Source organism: Periplaneta americana, chromosome 2 (genome assembly GCF_040183065.1).
Source record: "Periplaneta americana isolate PAMFEO1 chromosome 2, P.americana_PAMFEO1_priV1, whole genome shotgun sequence".
In the NCBI taxonomy this organism is placed as follows: domain Eukaryota; kingdom Metazoa; phylum Arthropoda; class Insecta; order Blattodea; family Blattidae; genus Periplaneta; species Periplaneta americana.
In genome coordinates, this window is record NC_091118.1 from 36,033,969 (window position 1) to 36,046,472 (window position 12,504).

At 36.2% G+C, this 12,504-nt stretch overlaps 1 protein-coding gene across 3 annotated transcripts in view; it reads right to left on the reverse strand.

Moving 5' to 3' along the window:
* The window catches only part of LOC138692264 (protein unc-93 homolog A), a 270,619-nt gene that overhangs the window by 170,794 nt on the left and 87,321 nt on the right, over positions 1-12,504 (reverse strand). The window lies entirely within an intron of this gene.

Here is a 12,504-nt window from a genome sequence, read left to right on the forward strand (position 1 = left end):
TCAGGGTGACCTTGATATTGTAACACACTCAACTCACTTTGCAGAAATCAATGGTGATGCAACCTAGGAACTTTTGGAAACAAGCTTTTTAATTGAGGACATATACTTGGGAATTCAAGGTGAATATAAAGGACGTAGTACGTGGATATTAATTTGGCTAAGCCTACAGTATATTTTCACTAGTTTATATGAAGATCACACGCGCACAGATCGACAACATGCAAGACCTTGATTTCAAACAGCAGTCTAATTAAGAAACTTAAAAGTACTGTTGGTCGAAAATTGTTTTCAGAAGGAGACGTATAATTCTTTTGTTATTTAATTAGTAGCATCATTCACCATTGATGGCATGCTTGTATGTTGGGTATAGTAAATTATTTTTTATAGTGCTAATAATACTGGAGAATTTAACTCGTGTTATTTACCTTTTTAAATAGATTATAGTGCTCAAAATCTAAAATTATTTTGATATTAATGTTCAATAACGATATGAATTGATGTAGCCTAACTTGAGAATATGTTACAGCAAGCACTGAGAATAAAATGTCAACGGGTTCTTCCGTGTTGTTGTTTACCGTCCTTTATCTTTGTGTTAAATATTGTTAAAATCCAGACGTTTGAAATGGGCAGGACATGTAGCACGTATGGGCGAATCCAGAAATGCATATAGAGTGTTAGTTGGGAGGGGCCGGAGGGAAAAAGACCTTTGGGGAGGCCGAGACGTAGGTGGGAAGATAATATTAAAATGGATTTGAGGGAGGTGGGATATGATGGTAGAGACTGGATTGATCTTGCTCAGGATAGGGACCAATGGCGGGCTTGTGTGAGAGCGGCAATGAACCTCCGGGTTCCTTAAAAGCCAGTAAGTAAGTAAGTATTGTGACGCTGAGAAAAATTATTTTAGATTTTTGGCAAACTAGAGGTTTTCAGCATCGTTGATATCGAAAGATGGTTTTGTTTATTAGGGGAGAGTCGGGTACTATCGGACATCGGGTAGTATCGGACAGTGCGTTTCTTTCATCTACAACCATATGGTAGTACCTGAATGACATGGTTACGTTTCTCTATGCGACATCACAGAAACGTAACCATGTCAATCAGGTACTATCATCGTGTGGTAGATGAAAGAAACTCACTGCCCGATATTACCCGATGTCCGATACTACCCGACTCTCCCCTATCTCTGGACAGTGAATTTCTCGAAAACCATTAGATAGATTTATATGGAAAATGATGCTCATGACATATGCAAGTTTCTAGTAAAAATTAACGCTTCTTTATTTAAAATCAGAAAGACTAAAAAATATCATCAATAATCTTTATATATATATAACACGATTTTGTTCGTAGCTTTTGTATTACGTAGAATAAGCTGACAAAAGTGACTTTGAAGTTGGCATTAACAATAAATAATAAATAATGAATAATTAAATGAATGAATGAATTAATTAATTAATGAAAAAATGAAAAAAATGAAATGAAAAATAAAGGAAGAATGAATGAAAAATTGAAAAAAATTAAATGAAAAATAAAGGAATAAATGAAAAATGAAAAAAGGAAAAAATAAATAAATGAACGAATAAAATGAAAAAGAAGCTCTTTACAAAGAGAAATTGCTATATACAGAGTTATTTATATCTTGCCCCAGTTTCAAAATCTCCCGCGTAGTAAGCAGGTACAGCTGGACAGCCCTTTGTTGTTCGTTTTAATTGGTTATTTAATGACGATGTACCAAGTGCGTTGTTATCTACTAGGCCAGTAGGCCTATCGATTGAATTGGTGATAGTGAGATAATATTCCACGAGCTGAGTCCGATGATCACCGTAGGATTACATTAAATTCGTCTTACAGTTTAGAAAAACCTCGAAATGTACGCAACCAGATAATCAGCCCAAGCGGGAATCGAACCCGCTCCCGAGCGCAGCTTAGAGGCACTAGGAAAACGCGATGCCGCCTGAACTACGCCGGTGGACCGTTTAATGGTAATCTTATATTTATCTTGTAAAAGAATTAAATTGTTAGCAGGATTGTACATCGTTTGTGAAACGTTTGTTGTTAGAATAATTATTGTAAAAGCACTTGTTTGCTTGTAAAAAGTTTGTCGTTAGGATGATTATACTGTAGTTTGCTCATAAAATAAGTTTGCCGTTAGGATTATATAAAAACCTTTGTCCTTGAATAATAGCTCGCTTGTAAAATATTTAACATCGTTAGAATTATAGTTTGCTTGCAAAAAATGCTGTTTGAAGGATTATAGTTCGCTTGTAAAATCGTTTGTTGTTAGAATTATAGCTCACTTGTGATAACATTCATTGTTTGTTGTTTGGATTATAATTCGCTCCTGAATCATTTCGTTGTTTGAATTATAGTTCGCTTGTAAAAATATTTGTTATTAGGATTGTAGATCACTTGCAATAATATTCGTTGATAGGATGATTATAGTTTGTTTGTAAAAATATTTGTTGTTAGGATTGAAGCTAGTTTGCGAAAACATTTGTTGCTAGTAAGATAATAGTCCGCTTGTAAAAACCTTCGTTGTTATAAGAATTATAGTTCTCTTGCAAAAACATTTTGTTGTTAGAATTATAGCGCCCAGGAAACATTTGTTGTTTGAAAAATTATAGTACGCTTGCAAAAATATTGGTTGTTAGGATTATACCTCTCTTGCGAAAACATTTTTATTGTTAGAAGGATTATAATTCGCTTGTAAAAGCGTTCGTTGTTGGGAGAATTATTTCACTTATAAAAACGTTAGTTGTTAGATGGATAAGGATTGTAGTTCGCTTGCACGAAAACTTGTTCCAAAGATTATAATTCACGTGAGGAAATGTTTGTTGTTAGAAGGATTGTAGTTCGCTTGCAAAAATATATGTTGTTAAAAGAACTGAAGACTGGATATGAAAAAAAGTTTAAGTGCCAATATCTTTGAAAATTAGTTTTTCCAAAAAGAGTATGTTCCTGGCTCAATCCAGTAAGAAAAAAGGAAGTCCCATTGCAATTTTATTTACAACTTATAGTAGCTCCTCTCGTATATGAGCAAAGTGTAAGATGCCACCGGCATAGCAAGGCGCTTGCCTGCCGATCCGAAATTGCGCTCGGGGGCGAGTTCGATTCCCGCTTGGCCTGATTACCTGGTTGTTTTTTCCGAGATTTTCCCTATTCTTAAGGCAAATGTCAGGTAATCTAGGGCGAATTCTCTGCCTCATCTTGACAAATACCGTATCGCTACAAAAATTCCATCGAGGCTAACTAACCTCGTAGTTGATACAACGTCGTTAAATAACCAAGTAAAAATATATATGATAAACTTATTGCATTACTAGTTTCATAAGAATGCCCGTGTTTTAGGGGGTTTCTCTTTGGCATTTACAGATCCTTTTATGTCCAATCTTCAATTACAGTTCGCTTGTAAAAACGTTCATTTACAAGGATTATAGCTTTTATGTCCAATCTTCGATTATAGTTCGCTTGTAAAAACGTTCATTATTACAAGCATTACAAACATTTGTTAGAAAGATTATACAGTAGTTCGCTTGTATCAACGTTCATTGTTACAAGGATTATAGCTTTTATGTCCAATTTTCAATTATAGTTCGCTTGTAAAAACGTTCATTGTTACAAGGATTATAGTTCGTTTGCTGAAACATTTGTTAGAAAGATTATACAGTAGTTTGCTTGTAGAAACGTTCATCGTTACAAGGATTATAGTTCGCTTGTAAAAACGTTTATTGTTACAAGGATTATAATCCCCTTGCGAAAACATTTGTTAGAAAGATTATAGTTCGCTTCTAAAAACGTTCATTGTTGCAAGGATTATAGTTCGCTTGTAAAAACGTTCATTGTTACAAGGATTATAGTTCGCTTGCTAAAACATTTGTTAGAAAGATTGTACAGTAGTTCGCTTGTAGAAACGTTCATTGTTACAAGGATTATAGCTTTTATGTCTAATCTTCAATTATAGTTCGCTTGTAAAAACGTTCATTGTTACAAGGATTATAGTTCGCTTGTAAAAACATTTGTTAGAACTTATAGTTCGCTTGCGGAAATATTTGTTGTTTTGAGGATCATAGTTTCACTTGTATTTTTTTCTTAGCAGCATTATAGTTTGTTTGTAAAAACATAAAATTCTGTTCTGATGTACAATAACTTTATCCATGTTGGGCTAAGAACTTCTCAATACCGCTAGTACGTATGTCTTTTGAAAAATTGTTGAAGAAAATATAGGTAAATGGTAATATGATATAAATAAAACAATATAAAGAAACTAATTTGTCACAAAACACGTAAATATAGGGGAAAGTGGTGTCATATTCGTGACAGTCATTTTTTTTTTTACAAGAGGCCGGAATTATCGACGTCGGGACGGGAAATTGCATACTCTAGTTCAACATCGCTATTGGAGTTTCACATATCCATAGTATTTTGTGTTAGTATATTGGATGTGTCATACAGTGTGGCGCAATGGAACGTCATGTTTGAAGTGACGTACATTCCATGCAGAGTTATTACTCCATACTTGTGGTTGATACTGCTCTAATGATGTCCACAAATATCTAGTTCTAGTCCCACAGCCAGCTTTTCATGACATTTAAATTACATGTGTTTTCACACTCCTGTGCTGGTTTTCCTTATTCTGTGACACAAATGTTAGATTACCACGCGTTATACGAGCCTGAGTTGAAGATATTTTTCTATACTTTTTTAATATTAATATATAAATAACATTGCAGGATTACGAAACTTATAGAATATACAGATCTTTGCTCTATAACCTATCTTAATAGTAATATACATTACAAGAGCGGTATGTTGACGTTTTCATGTTCGAGGAAAAGATTGAAAAAGCGAAAGGTAGTTGAGCTTTTTTAATTTCCGAGAACATGAAAACAAACATACCGCTCGTGTATCGTACATTATTTTGTGCGAAGATCGTTTATTACATACCTGAAAGACGAATTTCTAATTAGTTGCAATGAAATCTCCATCTTGGTTTCTGTTTAATGACGGCAACTTCGGAAAACTAAAATATCTTTCTTCAACATTGTTGCTATAAAATGTTTTCTGTGTTTACTATACTCCAGCAGGCCGTGATATACGTCTGTTTTTTTTTTCCCAGTCTATAAATGCGAACTTAAAACAAACGGTAAGGTTATGTAATGATTTATTTTTCATTTTAATATTTTAACAATATTATTTATATAACATATTGCAGTAATAAGATCCGCATCTGGAATCTTGTTGATTTTTTTCACGGCTTGCTTAATGTTACTTGTATCAGGAATGCAATAAGTTTCGTGGAGTAGTAGAGTTTACTTAATTTTTGCAAATATTTAAAAACAGTAATTAACATTGCAATTTAGGTGAAATTGCAGTGGTAAGTTTCCAATTTATAATTATTACTATGTTAAACGTCTCTAAAAATAATATGTTAAAAGCCTAAAGCAGTAAAATGAATGTCGCGCTTAAGCGGTAAGAAGAGGGAAATTGTTATGTATGTTACGTTGGGAATACTGAATGTGGTATTTCACACTTCCCGCGTATTGGTTTTGTGCGGAAAACAAGCAAAAACGCACGATCTCGCACAAAATACAGTGCGGTTAAAGGTACAAACATAACCTAATGCGATGAATGAAATACCAAGATAAACAGCTGCTTCATGTTACGACGTAGTATGTTTATTGATGACTGGTCTCAAAACGAACCTCAATTACGCGTGTTAACTCCACAATTAATTTTTAGAAGGTTATTTTACGACTCTTTATCAACATCTTAGTTTATTTAGCGCTGAATGAGATGAAGGTGATAATGCCGGTGAAATGAGTCCGGAGTCCAGCACCGAAAGTTACCCAGCATTTTCTCATATTGGGTTGAGGGGAAAACCCCGAAAAACCTCAACCAGGTAACTTGCCCCGGGACCGGGAATCGAATCCGGGCCACCTGGTTTCTCGGCCAGACGCGCTAACCGTTACTTCACAGGTATGGACAATAATGAAATAAGACAGACTGTTATAGTAAACGGGGAGCGCTACTATAGCATTTTATAGAACAGTGGTCGTCAGCACTCTCTGAAATGTGCAAAGGGTACACGGTACTGTCCCGTGTGCACTGTCGTGCAACAGGGAGAGATAGAGAGCATACCCGCTGGCAGCTACGGAGTGCACCCTAGAGCACTGCGTTTTCCGCGGGTAAAAGAGACTAGCCCCAGCGTGCTCTGTGCTGACGACCCCTGTTATAGAACTTCGTCATCCCTAGACTGGGAATCCCGATATGGAAAACATAATCTTCATGCAGGATGGCACTCCACCCCACATCTTTGTCCTGCAAAATAATTACGCAGATGTTTGGCGATTGTGCCATCAGTAGGCACTTTCCAGCAATGTGGCCTCCGTTATCTCCAGATTTCAATCCGGCCGAGTTTTGGTTGTGGGGTTACATTAAAGAACGAGTTTTCCTGACACATCCAACAACCCTACTGCAACTGAAAGATGCCATCTCGTAAGAAATTGCCAATATTCCAAGACATTATCTGCAAAATGCCGTGCATAGTGTCGCAGACAATGCTGTACGTTGAACAAGAGAACGGCGGACATCTTCCCAATGTTTTGTAAACTCCGTTGTTTGCTCAACACTGTGATGTTTTTGTTTTTTTCCGTATCTCAAATATTATATTATTTATAGCGGTTTAATGTTTGAACTGACATCTGAAGTCTGATTAGTGTAATATGTACCTAGTTAGTGATGTATGCAATGGAGAAGGAAATGAACTGGTCACCATAACTAATTATCTCCTGGCTTAGTTGCCTTTATAGTTGATGCATATTGGTTTCACTTATGATGTAAGAGTAATGGAACGGAGAAAAATCTCTCCGGCGCCGGGATTTGAACCCGGGTTTTCAGCTCTACGTGCTGATGCTTTATCCACTAAGCCACACCGGATACCACCCCGGCGTCGGACAGAATCGTCTCAGATTAAGCTCCAACTCTTGGGTTCCCTCTAGTGGCCGCCCTCTGCACTACGTCATAGATGTCTATGAACGTAGGACCGAAGTCCACACGTGTGCTGAGGTGCACTCGTTATGAGTGACTAGTTGGCCGCGATCCTACGGAATAAGCGCCGTCTTAATTCACGAAGTGATTTACGCATATCATATTTATTTTAATGTACCGAAGTACATATGATATTTCTGTGCAGATATTGTGCGTCATCATACGATGTAAGAGTAATGGAACGGAGAAAAATTCTCTCCGGCGCCGGGATTTGAATCCGGGTTTTCAGCTCTATGTGCTGATGCTTTATCCACTAAGCCACACCGGATACCACACGGGTTCAAATCCCGGCGCCGGAGAGAATTTTTCTCCGTTCCATTACTCTTACATGGTATGATGACGCAGAATATCTGCATGGAAATATCATATGTACTTCGGTACATTAAAATAATATATATGTCATTTATGAGGTTAAAACCTTTCGGACTAAACAGCAAACAACATAATGGAATTAAAGTGTTGTGAAACGCATAAACCGTAAAACTAAAAAAGTATGTGTCGATTTTTTGATACTCATTTTTCTCTATAATTGGTACCAGCATTGCTACAACGCTGGAGAAAATTTGAGGAACAATTTCATGAAGAACGACTTGCGTGGAACTGTTTTGCATTTTAATAGCCTCAAGCGAGTGGGAGAAGTAGCTGCCGCTGGCGGTCCTGTTCAGGCTGGGTGAACAGTTCTTCCTGCATAACAATTAAAAGTTTTGCTCAGGGAGTGGCAGGAGGGATAAGTATTGCGTAATCCGCTGTCGAGTTAACCTTGCACCGTGAAGGATTAAACTGCGGTTAGGTAACGGTGAGTTACACCTCGCTGCAACACGCCACACGTCTAGTTTTTGCTTCATTTAATCTTGACACAGCAGAATCTGATTCCGCGTTAGCCAAGTCGCCATGGAGAGACAGCTTATTTGTTCTTCATCCATCACGAATTAAACCTTTATTAAAGAAGAAAAACTCGCTCCGGCGCCGGGGATCGAACCTGGGTTCTTGGTTCTACGTATCAGATGCTCCAACCACTGAGCTACGCCGAAGTTCAATCCACAGCACCGGATCGAATCCCTCTCCTCTTGTGTTTTCCCTTTGTGGCCTGACTCTAAGTTCGACATATATTTTGATATACTAGATATAGTACGAAATGGAACTATAAAAATTGGAGATTTATCCTTCGAAGAGGTGGAAAAATTCAAATATCTTGGAGCAACAGTAACAAACATAAATGACACTCGGGAGGAAATTAAACGCAGAATAAATATGGGAAATGCCTGTTATTATTCGGTTGAGAAGCTTTTGTCATCTAGTCTTCTGTCAAAAAATCTGAAAGTTAGAATTTATAAAACAGTTACATTACCGGTTGTTCTGTATGGTTGTGAGACTTGGACTCTCACTTTGAGAGAGGAACAGAGATTAAGGGTGTTTGAGAATAAGGTTCTTAGGAAAATATTTGGGGTTAAGAGGGATGAAGTTACAGGAGAATGGAGAAAGTTACACAACACAGAGCTGCACGCATTGTATACTTCACCTAACATAATTAGGACCATAAAATTCAGACGTTTGAGATGGGCAGGACATGTAGCACGTATGGGCGAATCCAGAAATGCATATAGAGTGTTAGTTGGGAGGCCGGAGGGCAAAAGACCTTTGGGGAGGCCGAGACGTAGATGGGAGGATAATATTAAAATGTATTTGAGGGAGGTAGGATATGATGGTAGAGACTGGATTAATCTTGCTCAGGATAGGGACCAATGGCGGGCTTATGTGAGGGCGGCAATGAACCTCCGGGTTCCTTAAAAGCCAGTAAGTAAGATTTGATTATTGTGATTTTCTACTGACTGAACTCAACGTCAACCAGTCGCAAAGATTACAACGTGTTCATAATTCTTGTATTCACTTCGTCTGCGATGTCCGTCGCGCTGACCATATTACCCCATCCTTCCAAACTCTAAACTGACTACGGCTTAACGAACGTATAAATTTTCTTTCCCTTGTTCTCCTTTTCCAAGTCTTTCACACCTCTACACCTGCCTACCTTGCCTCCCGTTTCAGTTACCTGTCATCATATCATAATCTCTTCACACGCACGCAAAATAGCCGCATACTAGCCGTACCATACATATAAGACATCATCATATTCATCATCATACACAATCTCGCTATCGCGCTTGTGGAATACCCTACCCAGTGACATCAGAGACTGTCGGAATTTAGCAGTGTTCAAAAACAAACTTATTAAGCATTTTCTCACTGCGTAGAGTAGGTTTAATTTTTATTTAATTGCAAAAAAAATCTTTCTCAACTTCTACAATAAACAGTCTAGCCTTTATTAATACGTTAATCTTTTAGCACTTTGAATTTTTATTGTATTTGCAAATTTAATATTAATTATAATTGCAATTGTATCCTTAATATTGTAGTTGTAATCCCCTGGTAGAGGGGAAGAGAAGGCCTGATGACCTTATCTCTACCAGGTTAAATAAATAAATTATAATAATTATATATATATATATATATATATATATATATATTAAGACAACTGCTATTATAGAAGGAGCGCACACGTGTACTGTTCTATACAATTTACTATATGTTATTTCTGCATTTAGTTTTAGTAATGCTTTCTGAATAAAAACTTTTCTTATTCTTTCATTTTCTGGAAAAGATAGCAGAATGTATAATGCGTCTTCTTTTCTATTACATAAAGGACATATGTCTTTTCCTACGTCTCCTCTTCTATTTTTTAATCTCCAAATTCCCAATCTCCACCACGCTTGTCCCATCCTTTTTTCCCTGTTGTTAACTTTTGTATATTCTTCCTGTCCCCATATGATTTTCATTTTCTTGTATTTTAAACTATTTAAATAGCTAAACATTTCCTGTCTCACTATCTCGTTACTCCTCCCCATTGCTTACATTATTTTCTAATTATTTTATCCAATTTGACTTAGTTTTCATAATTTGTAGGTATCTTAATAGTACATTATGCAACGATCCTATAATGAAGGTAATTAAGAATCGAGTATGGATATTTATGAAACGAGCGCAAGCGAGTTTCATAATTTTCATACGAGCTTCTTAATTGCCATTATAGGCGACTTTCACACGACTTTTTATGCTCGACCATATTTCTAACTTGATATTATTAATTTTCTTTGTATCTGACCTTGACCAATGTCCCGTATGTTGTGAGATGTGCGCAGACGCGAAAGTATTGATTTTTTCCGAGGAACAGATGTTCACATTGACCTTGCTAGGCCATAAGAACCTACAGAGATAACATTGAAATTAAATTAGACATTGAAAAACGAGATGACAAATTGAATTTATTTGAATATTATTTACAATTAACGCTAATTATTATAGTAACAGAACATAACCTTCTGCGACAGTATTGGATTTCCAGCCTCCGTGACTTTTCGCTAATTCTCTTTCGATTGCATAGGCCTATCCGAGAATAATCGATACTTGCGGTTTTATAACGGTAGAAAGCTGACCTGTTATCGGCTGAACAGTTGTAACCTGAGTCGTCATTGGCTGAAAGACCTGACCTTTAATGAGTAGGTGTACTTTAATGACATGCATTAAAGTTCTGCTACCAGGTGTATAATTACTACATTTCGGCATGGTCGAGCATAAACATCTTTTCAAGATACCATTTTCTTCTTTCTCTACGATACAACCCAAACATTTAATTTTCCTAACTAATATTGTTCCCCTACTACCTTCCGTCCCCATTTCCAATCTGGCTGCTATTTTTGTAGGCATTCCATGGGATCCCCAAATATTTCTTACAAAATTTAGATCTTATTCTTTATATACATTTAATATTTGCCACACAACATGTTTCACTTCATCACTTTTCCATGTTAAATTCAGTATACATAATATTTTATGTAATGAATTAACAAATAATTATTGTAATTACCCACATCTAACACCTTCCACACAAGTCAAATATTTAGGAATTATTATAGACCAGCATTTGCTTTGGGATAAACAAATTGATTTCATGTGTACAAGTACAGGGACATCATTTTATTTTTACTTCAATTTTTATTGTACCTGAGTTTTTGAATGTACTTCACCCCCACCCCTTCTACTAAGGAAGTTCCAACTCCACACAGAACCAAGACCGCAGATAGTAAGCAGTACTGAGTTACTGAGTATAGTACGTTCCAGAAATATGTTCGCGTTTTCCAGTGACGAAACAGCTTTCAATATTGAATCATATTTTCTCACAGGTACTGTCCGTTTGCCTACGTCGCATCCCGATTTCCCCCACCTGCTTCTGCTCGCCCCTCTGTAATAGCTGGGCTGTCTTAGCTCTTTTCTGAAAACATTAATTTATCTTAGGAATTGGAAGTTTACGTAATATTATACAGCTGTTTAATTTAACTTAAATAAAAGGGCCTCGTCAAGTAATTAACTGTCACGTGATTTCCTCCCTTTCTACAATCCTGCGGCATAACCACTTGGACGGAAAGTAAATAGCATGTCTGAGTAATTTTATATTTTCGGGTCGGGCAGAAGTGAAGATTGAATTTACAGTACGTAGAGTAGGTACAGAATTATTTCAACATGAGTTATTAGTACGAAGGACGAAACTGGCAATTGGAATTAGATGCAGTAGTCTATAGTGCGATAATATGCACAAAAGAACTGAAGCCTGTATCGAAATGAACGGCCACCATTTTCAAAATTGTGTTTAAATATTCATATTATGATTATTTTTCAATTTAACTTCTTTCTCTATATTGTACGCTAATGTGCTGTAGACAGTATAATATACACTGTATAATGAATACGTTCGCATGGATAACTCACTTCGTGAGTAAAAACACTTATTCTTAATACAGTACTGTACTTTGATTAAAGAAAAACCTAATGAAAATTATCAAACTCAAAATCGCGATATTTCCTAGTTTACGTAAATGGATGAACTACTTTTCTTCCTTCCTATACCTAGTAGAGTGATTTGTGTTTTACGCCAGTATCATCGAATTCCAGTCTTTGAAGGGGAAGCAAGCGGTGTTTCCGGTTCTCTAAAGGTATAGACAGGTTAATATTAAAAATGTTAGTAAAAATAAAATGATGTCCCTGTATAAGAAAAACAATTTATAAATTCATAATACTTCGAAATTTTATCACTAAGGAGGCATTGAGAGTAATATTTTTAGCTTTGGTACAATCATTAATACAATATGGTATAATAAATTGGGGTGAAGTAGTATTATCTGTGCTTAATCCATTAATTGCATTACACAGAAGATTAATAAAAATTTGTCTGACCAAAAATATGGATTATCCAACAAATTTATTTTATACAGATTTTAACGTATTGCCTATTGAAGAAATTTATAAATATAGTTTACTAACTGACTACCATAGAAATGAAATAAAATATAAATGTAATCGACATGAATATCGTACTCGAAGACAAAAGTCTACTTTCCCATTAATTGA